This window comes from Peromyscus maniculatus, chromosome 1 (assembly GCF_049852395.1).
Source record: "Peromyscus maniculatus bairdii isolate BWxNUB_F1_BW_parent chromosome 1, HU_Pman_BW_mat_3.1, whole genome shotgun sequence".
In the NCBI taxonomy this organism is placed as follows: domain Eukaryota; kingdom Metazoa; phylum Chordata; class Mammalia; order Rodentia; family Cricetidae; genus Peromyscus; species Peromyscus maniculatus.
Genome location: NC_134852.1, coordinates 184460605 through 184485560, shown reverse-complemented (window position 1 = coordinate 184485560; position 24956 = coordinate 184460605). Strand labels below are relative to the sequence as shown.

The following is a 24956-nucleotide window of genomic DNA, read 5'->3' as shown; positions in this document are numbered from 1 at the left end:
CAAGAAAACATATTTGTCTTTCTGAGACTGGCTTACTTCATGTAATGTGATTATCTCCAGTTACATCCATTTTTCTGCAAATGTTATAACTCCATTCTTCTTCATGATGGAAAAGATTCCCTTGTGTATACACCCACAGTTTTGTCCATCCTTTCTTCTGTTGTTGGACACTTAGCTTGGCTCTATAATTTAGCAGTTGTGAAAAGTGCCAAAATAAACATTGATGTGCAAGTGTCTCTGTGATAAGTTGACTGAGAGTCCTTTAAGTAAATAGCCAGGAGTTACAGGGCTGAGTCACTTGGAAGATCTGTATTTAATTTTTTGAGCAACCTCTGTTCCTATTTCCATAGTGACTAGACAAGTTTCCATTTTACCAGCATGTATAAAAGGTTCCCCTTTGCCCACATCCTTACTAGAATTGGCTGTTGTTTCCTAATGATTGTCTTCCAACTGGGGTGAGATGGAATCTCAATGTAGTTTTTATTTAATGACTAGTGAGGTTGAACATTTTTCATGTTTTTTTTAGAACTACATGCATAAATACTTTATCTACATCACTCCAACCTCTCCATCCTCTTCCTCCCAAATTTACGACCTCTTCTTCTTTAATTATTCTCATTACATTTATATGTATATGTATGTGTGTATACACACAAACATGTACATACAACCTAGTGAGTCTAGTTTGCATTGCCTGTAGGCACGTGGGTCCAGGGATGACTGCTTGGGATTGAACAGCCTAAGTAAGAGCTTATTCCCGCAGGAAAATGATTTTTCTCCTCCCAGTAGCCATTGGCTACTCTGTGCTCACTTTCCCCACCTAGTCCTGTTCTCCGAGGATGCTTTGTGGAATTCTATTGTGACAGTGGATAGATATGCACTAGTTGTGTTTGAACATGTGGCCTGCTCTTTTTCATCTTGAAGTTATATTTGCCTTACTGCCTCTTGCCTTTAATAGAATCTGAGATAGAACAGCTTGAAGTTGACAAGAGGAAGGTTAAAATGATGTCAGTACCAATAGCTAATGCGTATGAGTGATTGCTGGGTGATAGGTACCAACTAAATACTTTTGGCTAACATATTGAATTGATCCTTGAATCTCCCAAGGCACATGTTACCCATTTCAGACTTTGTAAATTTTTATGTGTGTTACTCTTGGAAAGAGTTTATGCTTAGAAGCAGGGAGATTTCTGTAGCGCTGTCAGAGCTGGGCTTCCCCAAATGAGTGGTCTATGGCTTAAAGCTTTCAACAGTTGGTTCTGTTTTCTATTATTGTTGAAACTTCCATAAGGCAGAATTGCATATTCTACTGAAGTATGAACATTGAAATTTAGCATATTGGTAATTAACACAGCAGTTGTATTGTGTGCAGCATCCAACATGGCTCCTAGGATGCAGCTGACTGGGAGAGCAAGGGGATGAAGAAAAGACAAAAACATGGACACATAGAAAAGCTGGGGTCATGTGGACTGGCCTCTCTGATGGAAAAACTGTAGCATCCCAGAAGCTCAGCGTGTTTATCATATACAATTGAACAGAGCAGCTAGGTGACTGCATACAGCTGAACACAGGAGGAGTTATATCACATATAGAAAACAAGGTAGCAGGTTTATGGTATACAGCTGGTTCCAAGAAGGAAGGTTTAGCTAATCTTGGTAGTGGCAGTATCTAGGCATAAATATGGGGTGGGGGAAGCTGTGATGGACACACTATCAACATTCACATCTGGACTTAGAGGAAGGCCTTGCCATTCCTCTGAGTCTCAGGGATTGGGGGGCTTTGCCATTTTCCCATGTGGTTGAGGGGTTGGAGTCCTTGACATGGCTGTACCCATATCAACAGCATGTATTCACCCAGGCACTCTCCGTTCCTCACAGTTGTGGGTATAGAAACTACATGTTTACATGTTACTTAGTTTGAAATTCTTGTTTTGGGGAAAGTCCTTGTGTTGAAGCTAAAATTCTCAGACTTAACAGTGAAAGGTTTGTTTTTTTATTTATTTTCTACCTTTGGAAATGTAAAAATTCTGTCTATTGCTCCACAGCAGAGTAGATCTTAAAATGTCAAATGTTAATGGTTTACCTGTTCGGGTTTTTTTTTTTTTGTTGTTTTTTTTTTCTGCTAGATTAAATTTTCCATGTGAATTTGTATCTTCAATTTGTACTGTCTTTTTTCTTGATTCATGTGTAGTAATTGCCCATCTCCTTGTCACAGTGGCGTAGCTTGGCCTATGTTCTGGGAAATTATGGGCCTAGTTTATGGGTATCAGTCACTTGTGAGAGATTCAGATGAGCTGAATCTTACTCTCCTTTCAGTATTGCCCCGAGGTCACCATCAGTGTTCTGGGACTTTCCCTTGTATCACTCATTACCCTGTTACATTTTCAGCTAAGCATATTTCACCTTATTGGTAGTGAAATGCGGTGGAGCTCTTCGGCTCTGCCACTTCCTGGCTGTGACATCGGATGCTGTTGCATCTCCTTGCCTGTGTGCTTATTTGTGAAATGAGCTGAGGGTAATAGCAAACACTTTAAAGAACTGGTGGACATTGGGTGCTCATCCATGCTTAGCACAGTGAAAGTGATCATCACAGTTCTGCCTTTATTTATTCTAAAGGTGGCCAGGTGCTGGGAGAGCACTATAGTGGAGCACTGAGGTGGAGCATTGGAGTGGATCACTGGGGTGGAGCATTGGGATGGAGTATTGGAGTGGAGCATTGGGGTGGAGCATTGGGGTGGAGCATTGGGGTGGAGCATTGGGGTGGAGCACTGGGGTGGAGCACTGGGGTGGAGCACTGGGGTGGAGCACTGGGGGTGGAGCACTGGGGTGGAGCACTGGGGTGGAGCACTGGGGTGGAGCACTGGGGTGGAGCATTGGGGTGGAGCATTGGGGTGGAGCACTGGGGTAGTACACTAAGCCAGCCTTAGACAGCGATCTCTCTCTCTCTCTCACACACACACACACACACACACACACACACACACACACACACACAAATTTCCCAGGAGTTGTCATGCCCCAGCAAATGAGTCAAAAGGAAGAATGGAAAGCAGGATGCTTCACTGGAGAGGCAAAGGGTTTTTCACAAGAGATGGGGCCTGAAGTGAGGGAGCTGGATGGAGGAGCAGATGGGGAACCCATCATAGAGGTCTTGCTTTATCAGCCTAAGAGACTCCCATTCAATTCCGGGAAATGGGAACCCACAGATGAATCTGTGTGGAGCTGGCTCCATGCTGACTTGTGGATTCAGAAGGACCTCTGAGAAGGTGTTCTGAGGGTTCCTAGAGGATTGAGAATGCTAGGGCCAAGGGAGATGGGCAGATCAGCACCTTTACATCACACTTGCTTTTAATTCCTGGGCCATTTGAAGCCAAACCAAAGAAAAGCAAGGCTGCCTTTGTGAGGACTACATAGGCTGCAATGTGGAGTTTTCACGTGGAAAAAATGTCTGCTGAGCCAGTAGTACTAGGCGACCATTGTTCTCTCTCTCTCTCTCTCTCTCTCTCTCTCTCTCTCTCTCTCTCTCTCTCTCCTCATCTCTCTTTGTCTCTCTTCTCTCTGTGTCTGTGTGTATGTATGTGCGTGTGTGCAGCAGTAAGTGTGGATCTAGTCTGGGCAGGTAAAAAGTTCTCTGGCTTCCTAGAATTGCAAAGTTGTCTTTCCTTATAGCATGTGATGAAAATATCATTTTTTCTTTTAATTTCCTCTAGTTAACTTTGTGTCTGGGATTGCAATTTCTCTTTCTTTTTTTCTTGATTACTTTCTAATTCTCTGTAGAGATATGTGGCTAGAAGTTTAAAAAATGAAAATGCATCAGAAAATGATTCACATGGAAAGTCTTCGCTCCTAAGTATGTGCATATAAACAGGAAATATGAACCATAGCAACTGACTTTGTTGGCTTTGGCTGGAGTGCTTCGCTGTGCTACTTGGAGGATGAGTTGTAGAAATACAGCTGTGTTGGGATGGTGGGCAGCTATGAAGTGAGTGCCTGTTTTCTAGAGTGAGGAGAGACATTTCTTTGTCAACTCATCTGGAATCACTTCCATCCTAGAGAGCCGTTTGGATACTGTGGGCTTACAGAGCAAATGAACAGGTGTTCCACTAAGTGTGTGCCAGAAAGTGACTTTTTTGGAATGCTTACAGACCTTATTAAAATGTGTTGAAAGTGTTTGATCCTTCTTCATTCCCAGTACAGCCTTACCTAATGTTGAAGGCATGAAGACAAAAAGAGGCAACTAGAGCTGATCTTACATTTTCACACTAAATACAGGCTCTTAATCCATGAAGCCTCTGGCAGTGGACAACAGACAACCAGGATTGCGACCTATGGGAGAAGACAGTAATTTGAGGGTTCTCTGGCATGTCCTGGTATTTGGCCTGTGCCCATTTTCTGCCAAAGTAGATGTGGCCAGCACTGGGAGAGCCTGCGGTCTCAAAGCATGGAGATGGCAGGTCTGTAGCTTAGGGCTGCTGAGGCTGGAATTTGTACAGCAAGATAATGGAGAAAGAAGTACTCGAGGCTTGAGATCTCCATATGATCGTGGATAGCAGAGAGTAGCTGCATCCAGGCAGTGGACAGAAAGATGGATGCAGGAGGTTGTGTTCCTTGAGCTCCTTAGCCATAGTGTCAACAATCTGGAACAGCAGCATCTCAAGGAGTAGGGCTTCCTGCTCCTGCCAGGGATGTAATTGAAGTGGATCCATCTCATCCAAATGTAGACCCTGGAGTCACAGTTGGTGAGACCTCCCAGTCATTTAGCTGCCACAACTGATCTGAGCCCCTCCAATTGTCTGCTTTATGACAGAAAGGGACATGTGCTCATGTTTAGAATGAAGATCAACAAGGTGAAACACTGACTGGAAACCAGTCATTAGGAATCTTGGTCTCTATTTCTCTTCTCTGAAAAGACCCCAGGACTCTTTGGAGAAAGGACTTCATCCAGAGCAGAGACATTTAGATACAAGATTAAGTCCCACACGTTTTTTAATCTGAGAAAATAAAGAAATAAAAATAAGGAAAAAGAAATATGTCAAAAATACATAGTAGGCAGCTTGAAGGGGCTCTCATTGGCTAAGTCTGAGTACCCGTGTGAAGTACAGGAATGGAGAAGGGATATATCCTAAGAAAAGCAGGACTTCTTGTGTCTGTACTAAACCTAACAGCTTCACTAGGTGAACAAATGACGTAGAATGCTGATAATGAATGAATAGTAATGTTAGAAACAAGGTTGGAGTCAGTGTGCTGCAGCTGTCATTATACAAAGCATGTAACAGGAAGACATCGTGGATTGGGGTTGATATATTGTACACCCCAATAAACTTATCTGGGGGTCAGAGAACAGAACAGCCACTAAAGTAGACATAGAGGTCAGGCAGTGGTGGCACACACCTTTAATCCTATCACTCGGGAGGCAGAGATCCATCTGGATCTCTGTGCCTTCAGAGCCAGGCAGTGGTGGCACACACCTTTAATCCCAGCACTTGAGATCTCATGCCTTTGCTTGGGAAAGACACATGACTTTAATCCCAGGAAGTAATATGGCAGGACATAGAAAGGCATATAAGGCATGAGGAAACAGGTACTTGCTGTCTTGAGGCAGGAACTAGAGACCTTTTAAGCAGTTCAACTGAGACCCTCAGGGGTGAGGACTCAGAAGCTTTCGGTCTGAGGAACCACAATCAGCTGAGAAGTTGGCGAGGAGAGTTTGGCTTGTTCTGTTTCTCTGATATTTCAGCATTTACCCCAATATATGGCTCCAGGTTTCTTTTTTATTAATAATAGCATTTAGCAGTTCTTCTTACAGTGGATACCTGGGAATTTTCTTCTTTTCTGCTTCTCCTCCTCTTTCCCTTCTTCCCTCTTTCTCTCTTCTTCTTTCCCTTTGTCTTAGGCAGGGGCTTACTATGTATTTCAGGCTTGCCTTGAACTCAGACCCCCTTACCCCCATTTTCTAAGTATTGAGATTATGCAGGAGAGAGGGGAGGAGGGATTTTGAGGGAGGACAAAGTATTTGGTTGGTTTTAGAATGTTATCCCCTAGCTGAAGTATTAGTTACAAGGAGAAATGCTGCGATTTCTTTTTATTGAATCAAGTGGGTATTACTTTGGGACCAGGAAAGACCTTGTACCTTTAGATGTGATATTCAGAGAGTTTCTCACTTAGGAAATTTTCTGGTTGAGAAAACATAAGCCATTCTCATTTATCCAGAATTACCCGAGGAAAGGTCAGACAAGCCAAAATGGAAATGCTCCATCAATTTAAAAGAGGAGCTACATTCTTCTCAAAGCGGTACTGTGTGTGTGTTTCAGGTTAAAGAGGATTAGGAGCGAAATGCTTTATCTAACTCTGGACTGGATCCTGAATTGTAAGAAGTCTTATAAAAAAAAAATCCTTGTTAGGGCAATTGTATATGGAGTGAATTCAAACATCAGTGGCAGTGGTACCAAGGTTGATGACTGCATCGTGATTGTATGAGAGTGTTCCTATTCTTTGGGAATCATTTCTGAAGTTTTTAGAGGAAAAGGGCCATGATGTGTGAAACTGATCTTCATATAGCTCAAGACAAAAGTGCTAAATGTGTGTGCTAAAGTTCAGGAAAACGGGTTAAATGCCAGGAAGCAAATCCAGGTAAGGGCTACATGAGTATGTTTTGCACTTTTATTTTTGCAATTTTTCTGTAGATTTGTAATTATAAAGATTTAAATTGCAATGATAAATATGACTTAGAGGGCAAAGGAGGAGGGGATGTGAAAAAGACAGGTTCAGTGGCCTCGGTGTGGATTTTTTTACCCTAAGTTCCTTTTATAAGTAAACTATTTTGTGGCAGTGTCTTGGTCACTTTGCAGACAGATGCATTTCTGCATCTGTTGGCAGAAAAGGTAGACCAGCAGATCCAATGCAAGAAGAAACAATATTGATTGCACCTGCCAAGGGCTGGGATTCAGGAGCCACAGAGGATGGGGGAATTGAACCCAAGGCTTTGGCATGCCAGGCAAGGCTCTGCCAGCTGAACTGCATGCCAGCCCCTCTCATTTCTTCTTTGATACTTCTTAGCTGAATAGTTTGGGGGGAAGTTTTCTAACCATTGGGAACTTTAACTACTGTTGTATTTAAAAAGAGTATTCTCAAGAAGTATCATATCCTCAAGATTGTGGGGTTCCAGTGAGGAAATGCATACCAGTGCTCTTTGAAAATTAGAAAATTTCCTTCTACACACGCTGACTTCCTACTTCGAGTTTTGATTATAGATCAAAGATGGCTCAGGCCTAACTAGAGATTTTCCTTAATTTTGGTGGTTGTTTCTCCTCTTAATGGTGAAGATTTTGCCCGATTAGATGATTTTTTTTTTCCCTCAGTGGACACTGGTTCCTTTGATCGACTTCTTTTCTGCCTTTGTTGTTCTAGGCAAAGCTTCAGTGGCTGAAGGAGCTGTGACCTTTCCAGCGCAGGGCAGTTGGAGCGCAGCAGTGGTGTGTGTGTGGAAGAGATAGCACAGGTAAGTGAAACTGCACCTCACTCATTCTGGAAGAACTCAGGGTCTGAAGTTGTAATTCCTTGTAATTCTTCTCACTTTGTTGTGAGATTGAGTGTCCAACTCAGGTGGTGGTGAGGGAATATCCAGTCTTTTGTGGTATCTCCAGGAAAAATTCACCAAGGAAGTGTACCAGGCTTTTCTTTGTTTAGGGCCACCACTCAGCTCCCAAATCATGACAGAGACTTACTAGTTTTGAATGCTTGGCCTTGCTTAGGCACGTTTCTGGCTAGATCTTTTAACTTAAATTAACCTGTTTCTCTTTACTTTTTTGCCTCAGGGCTTTTTCCCTTTTCTTCCTGTGTGTCCTACTTTTCCTTCTTCTGTGTCTGTCTGACTGGCGGCTGCCTGGCCGGCTAGCCCCAGGTGTCTCTCTCTTTCTCCCTTGTTCTCTCCACTCTTCTCTTCTGAGCCTAGAATTCTCCCTCTACTAATCCTCTCTGCCAGCCCCACTTATCCCTCTTCTGCCTAGCTATTGGCCGTCCAACTTCTTAGTAGACCAATCAGGTGCCTTAGGCAGGCAAGGTGAAACAGGAACACATCTTTTCATAATTAAACAAATGCAGCATAAACAAATATAACACACCTTTACATAGTTAAAGTAATATTCCACAGCATAAACAAATGTAACACATCTTTACATAGTTAAGTATTCCATAACATTTCCCCCCCCTTTTGTGTAAATAAAAAGGAAGGGTTTTAAATTTCACATAGTAAAGCTATATACAACAAGAACAATTATCAAGTAAGGATTACATTTACAATATTCAATCCATTTGTATTTGGCAAATTCAAAGAAAATACTCCATTGTTTATCCTATCTCGGTGAGTCCAAAGTTTTGTACCTAATTTACCTTCTGTCATAACTAAGGGATAGTATAACTATAACTATCTAGTCTTCAACTCTTTCAAAGACCCCAGAAGGATATCATATTATCTGAGTAAACAGAAAGTGCAGTACAAGCCACTTCCAAAACTATAGAAATGACAGACATCTGTTTGTTTTGACAGCCACCCAAGGTTCTTCTGCAATCTTGGGACATCTACCATTGGCATATAGGCCTAGAATATCTGGCAGACTTTTCCATGAAGCAGGAAGTTTGAAGGACTGTCCTGCTTTGTTTTGGCAAAGTTTGGCAGTCACTTTCCTTTGTGCCCTGTATGTCCAGTTTGGACAGTATACTGTCAACTGTCGAAGCAAGGACAGTTTCTTGCCCAAATGGTTAACTTTGTCACAATGAAAACAAATTCCACATGGAGGTTCTTAGATGCCCACCATCCTTTTATGAAGTAGATTGGTGCTGCTAGGAGCAGATGTGTTGCACTGTCATGAAAAGACCTATGATAACAAAACATTTTAAATGCCATATTCTGTTGGTCTTTGAAGTGTTAGATACTATCTCTCTAAACATATTTAACATAACTACAAGTTTGATTGTTATAAATGACTAACTACTAACCTCTGTTTCTTAATTATCCTTAATGGCTTATAATAATAGCTTTCAAGGACTAGAACTTTACCTTACATTTTTAAATGAATAGGTATAATACTGCATAGGTACAATACTTTAAACAAGAGTATAAACATACAGAATGTTGTAACAAAAATAATCTTAAATTTGTATCAATATACAAAGATCCTTTAGAGTATATATATATTATAAGAAAAATAACCTTAAATTGGTATCAATATACAGAAATCCATACCAATGTAAAGTATTTGAGATTAATAGTTGTTTTCAGTCTAAAAGTAGTTCAATAATCTACTTTTATCCTATCCTTCCCATATCTCCCCTTTTTCTTTTTCAGAAAGAGATCCCTGAATCCAACCCCCCTTACTCAGTTTCCACCCTTACCATAACCAGTAACAATTTGCAACTAACCCCTCTAAATTATGACAAACATCCATAACCCACCGAATGATCAAAAACCACCTACTCCACGTCTTGGGAATGTGGGCATTGTATTCCCTAGACTGCTTCCTGTTGTCTGTGGGCAAAAACATCTTTTTAGGGTACCTGAAAAAAATTGAAATAATGATCAAGGCCTGAGGGAGATAGCTACAATATATATTGTCCAGTCTCTGTGCAATGGGAAAGCACAAGGCTTATCTGTAGTCCTGGCTAGAACAGTCTGTGAGGCTGGACCATCTCAGCCAGCATCCTTAAAGCTGTTCTGGATACAGAACTCTGAAGAAACTGCAACAGGGGCACTCTGAAAGGCTGGGTCACATGGGCCACCCATTTTCATTGGTTTCTGGTCCTCTTGTTCTGAAAACACACAAACTTTCAAAGGTAACATACAGTCTGTATTAATACATATATGGACTGTGTGTTGCACGCAAGCCAGCCAAAGATGATTTTTTTTTTTAAATTTTTGAGCTAGTAAAATATACACCACCTGTCTTGTAATTTTTCAAGGTTTATTTCTTTATGTCTGTAGCCAGGATTTTCAGGGGGTCTTCTCAGATCAAATCTGATCTCTATCAACCTTGAATGAATCCATAATATTTTGTTTTCTGTGGAAACAAAAGCTTAACCTATTTCTCAAGGTAATACATTTTTTGACTTCCATTTTAAAGTAAGGCATGCCTAAAGTTTCTAGGCTGGTCTAATTCAGAAGTCCTTGTTACAGTCTCATGCCTCTTAGCAGCTGTCATTCACTCATCAGCAATTAAAAAGTTTGAAGTCAATATAACACTATACAGGATCCAGACTTCCTATGTACTTTTTAATCTTATGTGACTTATTTTTTTTATTACTTTACTCTTTCTTTAAAGACTTTATTATTTTTAAACTTTATTTTTTCTATATCCTTTTTTCCCTTTCTTAATTTTACTCACATTTTTAAACACATTGGAACCTGTTTAGAGGGTTTTTTTTCCTTTCCATCTGAACATGCTTTACTGCATATCTCTAGCCTTTTCTGTGTGCATGACCAAAGCCTTAACTGCTAAGCTACCACTGTGTCTTCCTCCTGGACTTTGGTGTCTGGCTTTGCTCCCTTCTTGGGTCTGTGAGAGCTGAGCCTTAAGCTCATAGGCCTGATTCGGAGGTGCATTTGACCGGGAACTGCATTCAACTACTCCAGCTCTAGGAAGCTTTTCATTTCTACTTAATGTGCCAGCTGTTTAAGTGCTGTGCTGTATGGCAGAGCTTTTTAAAGAAGCTGTATCTTTTTTTTTTTTTTTTTACCTTTCTCAGGCCCTATGTGGAAATTCGAGCCCTACATTGGGCACCAACTGTACTATGCTTTTTCTTTCTTTTTTTGGAGTGGGGGCTGCGACCCTGCTGCCAAATTATGATGTAGAGACTTCTTATTAGTTATGAAGGCTCGGCCTAGCTTATGCTAGTTTCTGGCTAGCACTTTCAACTTAGGTTAACCTGTTTCTCTTTACATTTTGCCTCAGACCTTATTACCTTTTCTTTCTGTATGTTCCACTTTTCCTGCATCTTCCATGTCTGTCTGTCTGGCCCTGGTCTCTCTCTTTCTCCTTTGTCCTCTCCTCTCTTCTTCTGAGCCTAGATTTCTCCTCCTACAAAATCTCTCTGCCTGCCAGCCTCATCTATCCCTTTCTACCTAGCTATTGGCTGTTCAGCTCTTTAGTAGACCAATCAGGTGCCTTAGGCAAGCAAGGTGAAACAGCAACACGTCTTTTCATCATTAAACAAATGCAACATAAACAAAAGTAACACATCTTTACATAGTTAAATATTCCACAACAAGGAAAGGCCATTATTATTATTATTATTATTATTATTATTATTATCTTGTGTGTGTGTGTGTGTGTGTGTGTGTGTGTGTGTGTGTGTGTGTGTGTGTGTGTGTAGCGTCAGGAAAAGAGTTGGAGAGGCCAGCTTCTCCCTTAGAGGAAGCAAGCAATGTGGCTAGGCAGAACAACAGAGGCTGCATACAGGAAATAGCCTCCTCCTGAGTCATGTGAGCCCCAGGATTTTGAAAGATTCCGGGAAGGCTTAGGGTGTCATCCAGGTCTGCTACCAACCAAAATCTTTATCTTAGAAGATTAGAGTTAGCAAAGGTGCTTCCTTCTTTGCAGTTGGGCAATCTATGCCAGTGCTGCTAATGATGCCAGTGAGGTGGGATAAAGACCTTCTCTGCGTGTGTTGGTTGATGCCATAAAGATAACTCAGAAGGCACCAAAATATGCCAATGTCACATTAAGGAGTGGAAGCAAAGCAGCTTCTCTTTGGATTAATTTGACCAAGTGCGAGCCCAAATTTCAGTCCTCTACTACCCTCTGCACCTTCTGCCTGTAGTGTGTGGTTGCTGGCCTGGCTGTAATCTGTCTGTTGTGTCTGTGCCTGATGCCTGTGACTTGTGCCCGTGTGCATCTGAATCTGTGCCTGTCCCCACAGAGGGCTTTTTTCCAAATTTACTGAACAGCAGAGAGAACATGGAAAGGGAGGGATTCTTTACAAAATCTTTCGTACAAGGGGAAGGAGTTACTTTATTGACCCAACTGACCCAGAAGAACATTTAACACTATAAACGTTGTTATCAAGATAAATCCTCATGCTGCTTCCAACATTTATGGTGATGATTTGTTTTAAGGTTCTTCCAGCCTGTTGGCTGATTATCACAGCACGGACATACACACATGCCTTATTCTGGGTTGGGGGCATGAGAGAGCAAGCACATAATTTAAGATTAAATCTGTGCACTTAGCTTAGCTTGTAAGAGCTTGCATGGGATATCCAAGACATAGTAAGGTGTGTGTGTTACATTGTTCTCTTAAAGGTGGGTTAAATGCAGATAGACTGAGTACACAGTAGGACAGCAGGCCAAGTACACAGTCTTAAATGATTTCAAGCAGTATTATTAACTTAGCTGCAAGGTCCAGCAAAAGTTCAGATTCTTTGGGGTTCAGAGATATTTTCAGAAAAATGTATCACTACAACCTAGACTATAAAAGCTAGCTGTATGACCTAAATAGTATCTTTATGTCACTGTCAATTGCCAGTCTAGCATAACTACAATGCCTGATATAATTACTATATACAGAATTAGCGTATTGCTAAGTTTGCTTATTATCAGGCTTGATAAGAATGATACATTGCAAGTAACATTTTTACAACTTGCCTTTTTTGCTTGGGTGTGTTATGAGATTGTTATAGATAATTGTAGTGAGTCACCTTTTATTGTTAAAACAAGATCTGCAGTTAGAATCTATTGCGGTTAATCTGCGGTCTCACTTCCCTCCAATATTTGGTATTTTTGTTGCCATTCTGTTATGTGTGGACTTACGTATTTCAATGTGCTTTTCTTGTGAATCACGCGATTGAGCATCTTTCATTTGGAGAACAGAGCTTACAGTTTCAGTGCAGACAAAGTTTTCCAGCCTTTCCCTTCTCCCACCCTCTTCTGGCCACGGCTCCTTTTCTGACCAGGGTCTTGCTTTGTAGCCCAGGGTGCCTAGAACTTGAGATCCTCCTGCCTCAGCCTCCTGAGTGTTGTTGCCTTAGCCTCCTTCATTCTTTCCCCACATGGTGATACAGCTTGTTTCTGGTTTGTTTATTGGAATATAATGGAATAGTTCCCCCCATGTGGTCTGTTTTCATTGTTTTTGATTGAAGTTTCTGTTGGTTTGTATTCTCATTCAGTCTCCCTTTTCTCTTTATGTGTTGAATTTCTCTTCTAATAACTGTCCTGTGGACACTTGGTGGCTTAAAAAGCTCAGTCGGCATTTTAAGTATCCTGATTCCTTTCTAGAATAATATAAAAAACATGGGAGCATGTTTTTTCTGAACTTAGATGCTTTTATCAAAACTTATATAATTGTGTCACCATTTAAAAAAATGTACTTTTAGGCCCCAGCAGTGTGTTCAGGATCTATCCTGGTGCGTGGGCTGGCTTTCTGGATCCCATTACCTGTGATCGGACACCTTGCTCACCCTTGATGCAGGGGGAGGGGCTTGACCCTGCCTCAACTGAATGTACCAGGCTTAGCTCTCCAGCCAGGAGAGAACTTACCCTGTTGGGGGAGGGGATAGGGAGTGGGTTGGGGGGAAGAATGGGTGGGAGGAGTGGGAGGAAGGATGAGAGGGGGATCTGTAGTTGGTGTATAAAATGAATTTTAAAAAACCCAGTAAAATAAAAAAAATGTAATTTTAGGACATTATTGTTATTTTTTTAGCTGTACATCTTTACAAGTCTTCTACCTTTTGTCTTCCATTCTGCCTTTCATATTATCAGTTTTGTCCTCTTCAGAAGGCTCTTCATTGAAAGTCTCCTGGTTTCAATTTCTGGAGTGTCTGAATCTCACTCTTCCAGTTCTCAGATGACAATTAATTCCAGATGGCCTTGTAAACACACTCTCCCATTGTGCTGTTATGGCGTTTCTTGTCAGTGTTTAAGACATCTGTGGAGTCTTTTGTTTGCTGGTTTTCAGTGGATGGCTTAACTTACTTCAGGGTTATCTTTGGTGGTGTGTAGTTCTATTTTTCTGCCTTGTGCATTTCCCGTCATTTATCAGCCCGGAAGATGCCCTAGCCATGAGTGTTCTAAACAGACTCTCCTGCTTATTCTGTTATCGCCTCAGTTTTGGTTAAGTGAATGTCAGAACTTCTTTTTCCTCTCAGCATCTTTATAACTCCTGTCTGACGTTCACTTTCTTTTCTGCTTCATTTTGTCGACTTCCTCAAGATTGAACCTCTAGTTTTTTCTCTTCTGCTGTATTGAATTTTCCTTTGAGATCTTACTTTTAATGATCTCATAGTCTCTTTTTCTTAAATCCTATTTCTGCTTTCAAGTCTTTAAGAATATTTTTGATGAGAGTTTTCTGCTTTATTTCTTATTTCAACTTCCATATTTTTAAGCAACAAGAAATAGTTATTTCATACCTTATATTCAATAATACCAGGATTTAAACTCCTTATTGCTCTAAATGAGTCTGTATTCTTCTCTGATGTGCAGGTTGAGTGTGTTATTTGTAAATAACACAAATGTGGGTTTTATCTGAGAAGATCATAGTTAACAAATATGAGCTGTCTAGGTTGGCATTGCTTAGAGATCCTGGCTATCTGGGAGGTGGAGGCAGGAGGATTGTTTGAGCCCATGGGTTCTAACCCAGTCCAGGCAACAAAGTAAAACATGATCTCAGTAAAAAACAAACAAAAATTCAGCCAAGCATGGTGTCACATGTGTAGTCCCAGCAATTGGGAAGCTGAGACATGAGAATTGCCGCATTTGATGTCATCCTGTGCTACATAGTGAATTCTAGGCCAGTCTGGGCTACATAATAATGAGACTCTGTCTTCCCTCACCTGGCCTTACCAAGTCCCTTAATAATCAGACCTTGGAATCTCCAGGTGTAAGTTCTGCAGACTACAGACCCAGGGCCGTGTTTTGTTTCCAGGAGTATCTGGAAAGCTGGCCATGTAGACTCTCTACACTGCGGCTAGGGTCTCAGTGGTCTCCTGCAGCTCCTCATTCCTCCGTGTCCACTCTTCAAGCATCCTGGCTTAGGTTTCAGTGTATTGTTCCTGCCAATTCTCTCAGATTTTCGTACCTGAGGCTAACCGCTGCATTAAGGCCATTTTAAGACACAATTTTTCTAAATTTTATCCAAATATTGTAGAGCAGAAATCTAACCTTACCCCCCACCATTCCTGTTTTAGGAGTGCCCAAGTGATTAAAACAAGCCAAAGCAAAACAAGAGTGCTTCCTCACTCCCAGCTCACTGCTGCACAAGCTGCTTTCTGTTCAGGTGTCAGTTTTCCTTCTATCCAGAATCCTAGACATGTAAGTATCCACTGTGGCTCTGCCTGTGGATGCCTTTCTTCTTCACAGAGTGTAGAAAAGAAGCTGTTTGCTAGTGTGAATTAGAGGGTCATCTCTATGAGCACCCTCAGTGTTGAGCATGTCTCTGTTAGGTGTGGAAGGCAAAATGAAAGCTTTCATTCACAGAATGCTAAGTTGCTTCGGGGTTTTGGCATCTGGAATACTTCAGAAATTCATGTCCAGTATAATTGCTGATTTCATAGTTTTTTTGTTTTTCTTTGTTATTTTGCAGGATAAGCCCAATCATACCTCTTCAGATGGTACACAGTTTTGATGTGTGTGTATAATTAGTAATGAAACTGGGCTGTAAGGCATGCCTCTAACCCACAAGCTCTTTATCCTTTGCAGGTTACAAGGATGGTGTTACAATTTTTGTAATGCCAGCATAACCTTAGAAAGGCAGGCACTACAAATGTTGCTAGGAAATGCTGAGCTCGGGCTGGAGGCTCTCCAAAGATTGCCTGGTATTTTCCTCACAAAAAATATAAATGCTAGAAAGTTCTGCAGTTTTTCTGCCTTTGGATTTCAGCTTGGACTGGAGGTTCCTTATGTCTGTGTCCTCCCATTCTTGTTTGTTTGTTTGTTTGTTTTCTGGCAGTAGGTTAGGCACTGCTGTGGGGTTTTATTTTCCGAGTAGTTGGGTTGACTGAACATTTTTGAAGTCCCATACAGGGTGCTGGGGGAAGTGAAGTGTAGGACTGGAGAAGCTTGCCAAGCATGGCCATACTTCTCCAGGGAGCCCTGGCAAGCCCCCTGGGTGGCCTGTGGCTAGTGCATGCTATTTGGCTGTGGAGAAGGAATGCAGTTGGGTCTGTTGGCCTGGGTCAGGTGGTTCATTTAGCAGCAGATGCTGGCCCTCTGAATCTCCTGTTTCCCCTTTTGACTATAAACATGTTCCTTTGAAGATTGTGATTAGTGTGAACATCTTGTCTGATTAGAATGTTTTTATTCATATATATATAAATTAGGCAAAATCATTTCTAACATGGTTCACCTGAGTACTGTTAGTTTCTTACTGTGAACCTGATTTTGGTCAGCCTAATAATGTAACATTTCAGATGTCCATGTCTTTTAGGATGTTCAAAACTGGGGCTTGATGACCGTTGTCTAGAAGAGTGACTGAATCTTCTTTGGGTCACCAGGCCCAGTCACTTAAACCAGGGCAGTACTTTGCTAAGTGTGCTCTGTGGTTCTTAAGGCTCCATTAATTTGCCTGTGTGGTAACATTGGTTACTCATCTCTCTTGCCCTGATTCTGGACCACTAGCCATTTGCACATTAACAGTGGTTGGAAAGGTTAAGATTCCTTCAAACCCTTTTGACTACAAGTTGTTACCTGCTTGCCAGTTCACCTTAGAAATGCCCACAGGATAGTTTGTTTGTTTTGTCTCTGTAATAGTAAGGTGCTGAGAAGTTGGAGGCATGGCTAATAGGAAGCCATAGAGCTTTATCGGTAACCAGAGACTACCTTGGACCCGTTTGAAGTAGTCCTCGGCCTGTATGGTTCTGGTCAACCACTCAGCTCTCCTTCAGTGTGCTTTTCCCACCTCATAACTCCTCTCATCTGGGCATTTGCTGCAGCAGTGCTTCCCAAGGGTTTTGGTTTTATAGCCACTTGATAGTCTTGAGTTTCTCTCTCTCTCTTCCTCTCCCCCCCCTTCGTGTGTGTGTGTGTGTGTGTGTGTGTGTGTGTGTGTGTGTGTGTGTGTGTAAGTAACAGATTTTCTTTTGGACTACCAATCAGCTCCCAAATCATGACATGGAGACTTCTTATTAGTTATTAAAGCTCACTCTTATGCTTGTCCCACTAGCTCTTATAACTTAAACTAACCTGTTTATTTTCATCTACTTTTTGCCTTTCTTTCATTCTGTATGTCCTACTCCGAGTCTGTCTGTCTGGCGGCTGCCTGGATGACTGACCCTGGATGTCTCCCTCTCTTTCTTCCTTCCTCAACTTCTCCTCTTGATCCTAGATTCCTCTTCCTGTTTATTCTCTCTGCCCACCAGCCCCACCTCTCTCTCTACTGCCTAGCTATTGGCTGTTCAACTTTTTATCAGGCCAGTCAGGTGCCTTAGGCAGGCCAGGTGAAACAGCAACACACCTTTACATAATTAAACAAATGCAACACACCTTTACACAGTTAAGTAATAATCTACACACCCGGGGTGGTGGTGGCACATGCCTTGAATCCCAGCACTCGGGAGGCAGAGGCAGGTGGATCTTTGTGAGTTCGAGGCCAGCCTGGTCTACAGAGCGAGATCCAGGAAAAGCGCAAAGCTACACAGAGAAACCCTGTCTCGAAAAAAACAAACAAAAACAAATCTACATAATGTGTACACATGTGTGTGCATGTAGAGGCCAGAGGTTGACATTGGGTGACTTCTTCAATTGCTTTCTATCTTGCCTCTTGAGAATAGGATTTCTCACTAGATGGCAGTTCCCTGACTGAGGTGGACTGGAAAGCCAGTGAGTCCAAGGATCCCACTGTTTCCACTTTATAGCCTTTTTTCATGGAGTCCTGGGGGCCACGCTCAAATGCTCAGACTTGCCTGGCAAGCACTGAGCTGAGCTGTCTCCCCACACGCTTTATATTCTTAAAAGTCACTCAGCACTCTGAAGAGCTTCATTAATGTGAGTTAAACCAGCATATCATGAAAGCAGAATAATGGCACCCAAAGATGTCTATGTTCTAACCCCTGGAACCTAGGAGTGTGTTTTCATGTAGCAGAAGATACTGCAACTATAAAAAAGTTAAGAATCTCAAGATGGGAAGAGGATTCTAAATTGTGTAGTCATGTTTCTAAACAAGGTATTAGAGCTGTGTCCAAGTAGCATCACATGAACTCACGTGAAATTCCTTATAGGTGTGGGATAGAGTGGCCAGTGTCAGAGAAGGAGACATGAGATTGAAGCAGACATCAAAGTATATCACAGCTGAGGAGTCCTGCTCTGGACGTGTTCTCCCTCAGCACTTCTGATAGGAGCCCAACCTTGCAGCACATTGTAAGATGTATTGTGAGCCTGACCTCCAGAACTGTGAGATGATATGTGTGCATTGCTTTAAAGCCATCCAATTTGTAGTTATTTGCTATAGCAGCAGTTAGAAACTGATGAATTCATTTAAAAGTAACAAACCCACTGTAGATAAACTCTTTTCTTTTCTTTTCTTTTCTTTTTTTTAAAAAGGCACCAGGTGATCAAGTCCAGTGCCTTGTATGTGTTAACCAGGTACAGGACCATGAACTACATAAATCAGTTTTTCTTGAAATACCATCCATAAGTTAGTGAGGAGAATACAGCTGTTCATATTTTTGTAAATGCCTCTGTCAGGTTAGTTAGGATCTGGCTGGTTTTCACTGTTTGTGCTTCTATCTGATAGTCTTTGGCAGGATCATGTGTCATGCCCCCTCTGAAAATGCCATGCTTACATGCAGAGAGTGAGCATTGGGAAGACAAAGCTTTAAGTATTGCTTACTATGAAGTAGTTCGGGCCATGTGGACTAGATAGTAGGGTTTTAGGAACTCAAGGGATCCACAGAACCATGGGGCTAGTGCACAGCTCATTGCTAGAAACCTTCCTGCAAGAGTGGGAACTGCATTTTCTCACTCTGAGCACCAGTTAGAAAACTAGAGCTTAGCCGGGCGGTGGTGGCGCACGCCTATAATCCCAGCACTCGGGAGGCAGAGGCAGGCGGATCTCCGTGAGTTCGAGGCCAGCCTGGGCTACCAAGTTAGTTCCAGGAAAGGCGCAAAGCTACAGAGAGAAACCCTGTCTCGAAAAAACAAAAAAATAAATAAATAAATTAAAAAAAAAAAAGAAAACTAGAGCTTGGTTTTTAAGGAAGAGTGGTTATTAAGGAGCTTGGAACAGACTCATTTTGAGGCAAATATAGGTAGATGAGTCCATCTGATTTTGTTGTTAGAACAAATATTTGAGTCCAGGTAGTTTGTAAAGAATAGAAGTGAGCTGGGCTCATAGATCTGGAGTCTATGAAGTCTGAGTGCATGGACCAGCATCTGGTGAGGGTCTTCTTGCTGCATCATAATACAAAGGAGCACCTCACATAGTGGGACAACGAGTGTGGGAGGCTGGCCACTAGTGCCTCCATGGGAGTAACACCGTCATGGCCTCCTCGAATCCTAATGACTTCACAAATGCTCCGTCTCCAAATATAATCAGTGAAAACAGGAATTTGGAAATTGTTCCCAGCCCATGTGCTTTGTGGGGCATGATCACACTGTAGCCAAAATGTTTGTCTCCCTTCTTCTTGTTCCAGGATGAGTTAGGAAAAATGAGCATGTTTGCTTAGACTGCATCATTCAGAAATAGCTAAAATAATACACAATAGCGTGGAGGCAGAGGCATGATTGCAAAGGCGTGCATTTTTGGCATTTGTAGATAAACGCTACAAAATACCTTTTGTCTGCTGCTCACAGGCAGCTTTTGAGAACTCGCTTGGACCTTTTGAAGTTAACAATCAGCTTCCTTTCCCTGGGAAGAGGAAAGTTGAAATGAGATTTAAGACTCAGCTTTGAATCGTAGTTATTCTTCATGGCTTTGAAGATGCCTGAGGTGTGACCTTTCCACTGGGGTCATTTGAAGTGGTCCCTGCTGCTCTCTAGCAGCATCCTGCAAATTAAGAATCACCCAGGTCCAGTGTCTGTGCCCAAATGCCTTCTGCTTTGAAAGGTGTATAGATAGTATGACAGTTTGTGTTTAAGTGGCTCATTGTAAAGCTTTAGTAAAGATTTCATTAATTGATAAATATGTATTTAATGTGTTTTGTAGAGTTATATTTAAATCCACAATTGTAATACCTCTTGTGTGATGCGGGACTTGGGAGGTATTTCGGAGTCCTCTATATGACATTGAGCTTTTCCTTAGCTGTGAGCTGGAGAAGCCCAGGTATCACACTTTATCTTGTCCATTCCTGACTGAATTGATTTGGAAGGGCAATTTTGGGGTGGCAGAGAAGAGGGTAGAGAGGGTAACTCTGGAGACTGGAGTCCTTGGGTAGAGGGATTCTTGTTTGGGAACCACAACTGAAATGACCTTTGCAGACTGGAGCTGGGGGGTGGGGGTGGGGCACTTCTACACACTTTGAAAACCTTTTCCAGAGGCCCTCGACTGCCGCCCTTGCTAGTTTCTCTTACTGAGTGATGTGCTGTGCAACCAGGAAGTGGGGTCTTTTGCATTCAAGCCTTGGTTATAAGAGGGAGAGGAGAAGCAAGCAATCAATGACACTTGACATTGTGTGACTGTGAGCTTCCTATCTGAGGAGCTCCACGTTTTTTAGTGAACAGCACTACAGTGGCAGTGTCCATTACCAAATGTAGTCATAAGGATCTGATGGGTTTTCCTGTTGTGTTTTTGTGTATATTTTAGGTCATTGCCTGGGAGCTCCCTGGGATAGCATTTTTGAACTTATCTAGACAGTCCCAGAGGGGAGAGGGTGTGATGGTGGGTTATGGTACCCTCTCTTCTTTCCAGATGTCCACACTCAGGGATACTATGGGTTGACAAAGGTCAGAATGGCCCATTGCTTGTTAAAAGGCATCCCTAGTGCTTAGTGGTGTTTAGAATAGTGGATGAGACTTCTGGCACCTTAAAGTTTAGGTTATAAAAGACCATTTTGATTTGAGAGTTTGTTCACTGATGAATCATTAAATATAAATGCGTTTTGTGTGCAGAAGCAAACTGTAATGCAGGGCTGAGAGCTATGTCTGAGTTTCCTCCGCTCCTTGGCCTGTGAGTGTCCTCAGAGCAGGCTCAGGAGACTCAGCAGATGAGAGGCAGCCTCGCAGGCTGCCAAATCCAGGTCACTGCCTTGTACTAGAGGTCTCCTGGGTGTGTGTATGTGGGGGTGATTTGGACGTTTGATGTGACAGTTGAGAGATTAGTCACTCTGGAAAGAGACTTTCTGCAAGTGTCCCGCTGCCCTAGCCCTTTGCTCGAGGATGTCCTCATGACTCCCATCACAGCTAGTGCAGATTCTTGATGCTTCTTGAGCGCCGAGTCTCTGCCAGCACAGCTCTTGGCAGAAGCCCTAAGAAATGAAGTCATAAGACACAGCTTGCACTTCCCTCCATCCCACCATTACAACAGCAGGGTAGATCCGCTTTGCCCCTGCTTAGCCGCTCACGAGCCTCAGCCTGGTGTGAGAATGTCTTGTTTCCTACTCCGCCTCCTGTGGTCCTGTCCTTGTCCTCTCTCAGACACATAGGCATCTCCCTGCTAATATTTATTTGCTTTTTGATTTACTTCTTAAACTAGACAGCCTTTACCACATCGTTGATTGATTTCTTTTCTGTTAAGACCCATCTGTTTCTCAGTCCACTCCCTCGGAACCTGCTTCCAATAATGCAGTCTGATAGCCACACTTCACTTTTGCAAAATATTCTTGGATTCACCTACCACGTGCCTGGGAACTTGGGGTGTAGATACTAAGAGATAAAGAGATGTATCAGGTGCCTGGGACTATTGGTATTGAATGGGGAGCTGGTGCAAGATATGGTTACCAATAGCAGTAGAGATTAGTAATAGACTATGTGCAGACTAAAAGAGTAAAGGAACAATTCTGCTTATACGTGTGGGTCCTGCGGCCAAGAAGAGAAGATCATGGTGGACATTAGTTAAAAGCCGGTGATGGGTTCCTGCGTCTACTATTTCTGATAGCATCTGAAGTACAAAGGGCTATAATGGTGGATGGGCCTATGGGGGAAGGTTGTCATAAAGAACTATTTTGGCCTAGTGGTGTTCCTGAGGTAATATCACTTGGAGAATTGAGAATTCTGTGTGTCTTCTGAGTCAAGCTTTGGTCTGAGGAGATGAGTGGTCTTCAGTGAAGCTCTTAAGCCCTTGAGGACTTTGGTAGATCTTTCTATTTGGAGAGCATCTTGGCTGTGTGCCCAATACCTAGTGGTTCTGAGACTTTGCTGCTCTATTCCTGTGGATGGCCTGGAACACTTGAGTCTGAGAATGGGGTTGCTTACTAGGGCCTTCCTCTCAGCCTTAACCAGACTATGCTTGTGACTTGTCCCCATGGGTAGTACGTGCCAGCTTTGTGTGTGCGTGTGAACCTACTCGAAGTTCCTTTGAAGGCAGTGACCATTGTCTTCTGACAGCATAAACAGGACCTGAAAATTGAACTCTAACTTGCACATAGCAGCTGCAGAGAGATAGCTGTCTCGTTTGTTTAATTTTTTTTTTTTTTTAATTTTTTGGTTTTTCGAGACAGGGTTTCTCTGTATAGCTTTGCGTCTTTCCTGGATCTTGCTCTGTAGACCAGGCTGGCCTCAAACTCACAGAGATCCACCTGGCTTTGCCTTCTGAGTGCTGGGATTAAAGGTGTGTGCCACTGCTGCCTGGCTTGTTTAATATTTTTAAAGTTAGGATTGAGGCCTTGTAGTCAAGTCTGGCCTGGAGCTTCCTATGTAGCCCAGGCTAGCCTTGAGTTTGATCCTCCTGCTTCTGTATTCTGAGTGTTAGGATTACATGCATGAGCCCCAGTGCCCTGCATGACAATTGCTTTTTCTCCTCCTTAAGAGGAGAATTTATTATTTTATGCATTTGAATGTTTTGCCTACATGTATGTCTGTGCACCAGGTGTATGTCTGGTGCCTCCAGAGGTCAGAAGAGGGTACCAGATGCTCTGGGACGGGAATTACATATGGTTATAAGCCATTATGAGGGTGCTGGGAATTGAACCTGGGTCCTCTGGAAAGCAATCAGTGCTCATAACTACAGATCCATTGCTCCAGCCTAATAATTGTTTTTTAAGGTTTTCTTGGGATAAAAATTGAAAGCAAAAGGAAATCATGCTTGACCAAGTGTCTTTAAGGGAAGAACATTTTCTGTATGAAATGTGCTTTGATGCATCAGATGTGTGTTTTGATTGGGAGTGTTTGTGTAAGTCTGCACATACTAAGTTTGATATCCATGTATACAAAAAGAAGCAAAACTAGTGAATAGTGAAATCTGAAGAAGTCTGCAGTTTATTGATTAGTATTATACATAATGTCAAGTTCCTGTCTTTAATCATTGCATTGTGGTTATGTAAAATAGGGGCGGCTAAGTAGAGAATATGCTAGAACTCTAATTTTTGCAACTTATACATCAATCTAGAATTATTTTAAAAATAAAGCCTCAAGAAACACAATGTGCTAATTAAAATGCCCCAAAGTCAGTAAAAGTGAACAAAATGAGTTAAGACAAAGTCCTGGGCGATGGTGCTGAGGAAGTAGAGCTCTTGGACGCATTGCTGGTGGGGATGCTAAAGGATGCAGCCCATTCAGAGAGGAGTCAGATGCTTTCCTCAAGTGTAAGCCAGCACTTCTGCTCCTGGGTGTGTATCCAAGAGAAATGAAAGTATGTTTACATGGAAACCTCTAGGCTAATATGCCTGGCAGCTTTCTCTGAAACTGTAAAGCACGTAGTGGCTGACAAAGGAACTGATCTCTCCCTCAGTGGAAGGTTCCTCACTAGTGGATTATTCCTCACTGGTAGGTAGAAAAGAGCAACATAACCCTGCAGATGAATGTCAGATTCATCACAGTGCATGAAAGCCGAACTCACAAGGGTGTGGCGAATAGGACCTAACATTCCGGAAATAGGTGAAGTATAGAATTAGAAAATAGACATTTTAGCCAGGAATAGATGACAGGCAGAGAAGATGGAAGTGCAAAGGGGGTAGAGAAATCTAGAATGAGTGAAGTGTTTTTCTCTCTCTCTTTCCCTTCCCCTCTCTGCTGTGGTGGTGACAGTGTTTTTGTCAAAACTGTCAGAGCTGAACCCGAGGAGAGATGGCTTATTGTATGCAAATGAGACCTCACTAAACTGAACTTTAAAGTCAAAGCACTACCTCCACCACCAATAAACCTAACGGTTACTTTGGCTTTAAAGGCTGTGATGACTCAGTGTGTCCTCTTACTGGTTGGATAAGAATTGAGATTTCTTTAGCTACATGTGCTGGGATGTACGGGTTCGGCCTCAGTGGGACTTTGGCCCCTAAGCCAAATAAATAGAAATAACTGTTGCTGTCCAGGTGGCTGCTGTCATAATCCCTGTTAACATGGTGCTCCTGGGAGAACGTAACAGCTCCAACCCTTGCCTTAGTGATTCAAGCTTTAATGTGTGAACGTTTAGTCAAACCTCATCCATCCTCTCCTGTTTTGCCTTTGATAGAGTTTAATTAATTAGTGGAGTCAAAATTTCAGATTGTTTTCATCTTGACCATAACAACTGTGCTGAGATTTCCAACATCCTCCCCCACAATAGACTTTCAAATGTTAAAAAATAAAAAATAAACATTGCAGTGGTCTTTCTCCAATAGGGGTTCCTTGTTAATTTAAAAGTAGGATTTACTAGATTGGGTTGAGTTTATTTCTGTCTAGTAGTTAGCTTGGCTGAGTAAACAATCGCTGATCATTGACCAAGTTCATGTGCCTGACATGAGGTATTGTTGGGTTTATCCAGGAAAAAGAGTGGTCACCACCTGCTAAGGTGGGCCAGACGGTGCAAGGGCAGCTTGAACTCACTACAGGAAGAGCAGTGAGGACACACCATTGTGCAAGGCTAGGTCTGGATGTGTAGATGTTGTGTGGATGGAAAAGAGTACTAGATG

General features: G+C 42.2%; 1 protein-coding gene across 12 annotated transcripts in view; it reads left to right on the top strand.

Moving 5' to 3' along the window:
* Positions 1–24956, top strand: part of Sgms1 (sphingomyelin synthase 1) — a 275114-nt gene that overhangs the window by 100796 nt on the left and 149362 nt on the right. For all 12 annotated transcript variants that reach the window (XM_076562260.1, XM_076562225.1, XM_076562263.1 and 9 more), the window contains exon 2: positions 7407–7497. The gene's annotated coding sequence lies outside the window, so the exon portion shown is untranslated. The remainder of the gene's footprint in view (positions 1–7406; positions 7498–24956) is intronic.